This window comes from Triticum dicoccoides, chromosome 6A (genome assembly GCF_002162155.2).
Source record: "Triticum dicoccoides isolate Atlit2015 ecotype Zavitan chromosome 6A, WEW_v2.0, whole genome shotgun sequence".
In the NCBI taxonomy this organism is placed as follows: Eukaryota; Viridiplantae; Streptophyta; class Magnoliopsida; order Poales; family Poaceae; genus Triticum; species Triticum dicoccoides.
Window position 1 is genome coordinate 126,305,381 of NC_041390.1, and position 3,754 is coordinate 126,309,134.

Sequence of the window (3,754 nt, forward strand, 5' to 3'; positions counted from 1 at the left end):
CTGCCTCCCGTGGCCTGCTGTGATGCGGCGGAGGCCTCACCGCCCCTACTACTCCCACTGCTGGCCAGGCCATCCCTCTACTCACCCACACCCCCTATTATTCTGCGGCGACAGCAGCCTCACACCGCAGCCGAACCAGTGAACCCTCGTACTCCTCTTCACGTGGGCATCCACTGCTGCGTCTTCCCCGACTCTGACTCGTCCCCTTCCTAGTCCTCTCCGCCGTCCACCACCGTGGTGCTCTCGGCACGGCATGGTCAACGTGGTCAAGGAACGACTTCCATCGGACATGGACTGTACGTGGAGAGGCTGATAGCTGGGTCCATGGCCGCAGCAAGGAAGTGCCTCCTTATTACGCGCAAAATAATGATTCCTCCACATGACAGCGGGGACCCACCGGACGGGCCACCATATTTCGAGCAAAAAACGTTTCCCCTGACTGCAGGGACCCACCAGCTACATCTTCACACGCAAGGAAGTGCGTCTGGGCCAAAAAACGATTCTCCCCCTGGCTGCTGGGACCCACCAGCTACATCTTCGCACGCAAGGAAGTGCTTGACAGTCGGGACCCACCTGGTCAAAGCGTACATAGCATTGTCATTCTGGTCGCGAACGTGTACGTACATATATACTGGTGGATGTAGAGGCACGCGCGTGTCATAGTAGAGGCGCGTACGTGTCGTAGTAGAGGCGCGCACATAGAATGTACATGTACGTATAGCGGCCAGGGTGCAAGAAAAAAAATACGGCCACGTATGTGTACATACGGGCGGGGTCTCGAACACCTACTCGCGCATACATACGGCCAGGGCTCGTGTACATGGCTGGGTCGAAACGGAGAAACAGCGTCGTCGTCGTGTTCATGGGGAGGCAACGAAATGCGTCGTGTTCATGGGGAGGCAACGGAATGCGTCATGTTCGTCGGGAGGCAACAGAGCACGTGGGAGCCAACCGACTAGGTCGGAATGGAATGCGTGGTCATGTTCATCGGGAGGGCTTGGACGGAACAGGCGATGGAAACGAGGCCTGGCGTACCGCACAACGGAGGAAACAGACTTACTACGTTTGGAACGGGGTCCTGTTGATCAGGAGGGATCTGGCGTACCAAAAAACGGAGGAAACGGACCTCCTACGGTCGAAACGGGGGTCCTGTTCATCGGGAGGGGTGTGGCGTACCGCAAAACGGATGAAACGGACATCGTACGGTCGAAACGGGGGTCCTGTTGATTCGGAGGGGTGTGGCGTACCGCAAAACGGACGAAACGGACTTGTGTTGGAGCGCTACGGTCGAAACAGGGATCCTGTTCATCAGGAGGGGTGTGGCGTACCGCAAAACGGGACTTCACGGGATACTGTTCATCTCCACCGTCGACCTCCTCCAGCCTCCACGGGCTACCATCGACCTCCTCCAGCCTCCACAGGCTCCTGTTCATCTAGCCTCCACCGCGCGCTACTCCACCGGCTACTGTTCAACCACCCCTCCACGGGCACCCCTCCACCGTCTACTGTTCAACCAGCCCTCCACACCACGGGGTCCTATTCAACCACCCCTCCACGGGCACCCCTCCACCGTCTACTATTCATCCAGCCCTCCACCACACCACGGGGTCATGTTCATCCAGAGGCAACGCCACCGCTCAGTGTTCATCCACCCCCCCAACACTCACTGTTCATCCCAGAGGCATCATCGATCGGCTTCAGTTAGCAGCAGTAGCGAAGGAATCGCTCGATCAGGTTCAGTTAACAGCCATCGATCGATCGCTCGGGTTCAGTAACGCGTAGCCTGCAGTGCAATTGCTCGGGTTAAGTTAGAGCCCAACGCCTCCCTCGGGTTCACTTAGAGCCAACGCCTCGCACACATGCGCGTACATGTACGAGAGAAACGCGCATCGCTCGGCCCCCGACCTCCCACCGTAACCGGGAACTCCCCGAAATTTTCCTCCCCCTTGCTTCTACCATGATTTTTTCCGTCATGGATGGTCCAAAGAATGTCATGCAGCTGCGTCTCTGGCCCACCCAGGACAAAAAGCCCATTTTCTGTCATGATTTTTTGTCATAGAAGTAGGAGCCCACCACATCTATGATGATACCGGGTTTTGTCACAATTATCGTCATAGAAGTGTCATTTGTATGACAGAAAAAAATTTCGTTCGGCCCAAAATGTCACGGATGTGTCTTTTTTTTGTCGTGCAGGCAGCAGACGGAGAATCAGAGGATGACAATTACATGCCTCTCTCCGAAGACGAGGTGAGCCTCGGCGACGAAGAACTTATCGTTCCTGAGGATCCCGTCAAACAGGAGAGCTTCAAGCGCCAGCTTATAGCCATAGCAAAAAGCCTGAAGAAAAAGCAACAACAGCTTCAAGCTGAGCAAGATCTGCTAGCGGATAGATGAACTGAGGTCCTGGCAGTCGAGGAATACAAACTTGAGCACCCAACCAAAAGTTACCCAAAGCGCAGGTTGCTACCCCAACTCGAGGAGGAAGCATTAAAGCCTACGCTTCCAACGTATGATGCGGCTGATCGGCCACCTCATGGCTGAGACAGAGCGGCATATCAGCCCGAAGTCCAGCCCGCACCCCGTCGCCAGTCAAACAAAAACACCAAGGCCCGGGGCAACACGCAGGACCTGCAAGACGTATTGGAAAACAAAGCAGGACATACAAGATCGATCTACGGATCACAGGGGCGCGACCCAACGCGTGAGGACGATCGTTACTCCAGATATACTAAATCAAATCCGGCCGGGCCGAATACAGCAGACAAGACTCGTATGAACTGCGTCGTGACATAGCCCGGCACAGAGGCACCGCACACCCCCTATGCTTCACTGACGAAGTAATGGATCACAAATTCCCAGAAGGTTTTAAACCCGTGAACATTGAATCATATGATGGTACAACAGACCCCGCGGTATGGATTGAAGATTTCCTCCTCCACATCCACATGGCCCGCGGTGACGATCTACATGCCATCAAGTACCTCCCACTAAAACTCAAATGGCCAGCTCGGCATTGGCTGAATAGCCTGCCGGCAAACTCCATTGGTAGTTGGGAGAATTTGGAAGACGCATTCCTTGACAACTTCCAGGGCACTTATGTGCGACCACCGAATGCCGATGACTTGAATCACATAACCCAACAGCCGGGGGAATTAGCCAGGAAATTCTGGACCCGGTTCCTAACTAAAAAGAACCAAATTGTCGACTGTCCGGATGCCGAGGCCTTAGCGGCATTTAAGCATAACATCTACGATGAGTGGCTCGCCCGACACCTCGGCCAAGAGAAGCCGAAGTCCATGGCAGCCCTCACTACACTCATGACCCGCTTTTGTGCGGGCGAGGACAGCTGGCTGGCTCGCAGCAACAATACATCAAGAAACCCTGGCAATTCAGATGCCAAAGATAGCAACGGTAGGCCACGTCGCAACAGACACAAGCGCCGCAACAACGGCGACAACGCCGAAGACACGATAGTGAATGATGGATTCAGTGGCTCAAAATCCGGTCAGCGGAAAAAGCCGTTCAAAAGAAGCAATCTGGGCCCGTCCAGTTTAGACCGCATACTCGATCGCTCATGTCAAACTCACGGCACCCCCGATAAACCAGCCAACCACACCAACAGAGAATGCCGGGTGTTCAAACCGGCCGGCAAGTTGAATGCCGAAAACAAGGAAAAGGGGCTGCATAGTGACGACGAGGAACAACCCCGGCCGCCGAACACAGGAGGACAAAAGTAATTTCCTCCCCAAGTGAA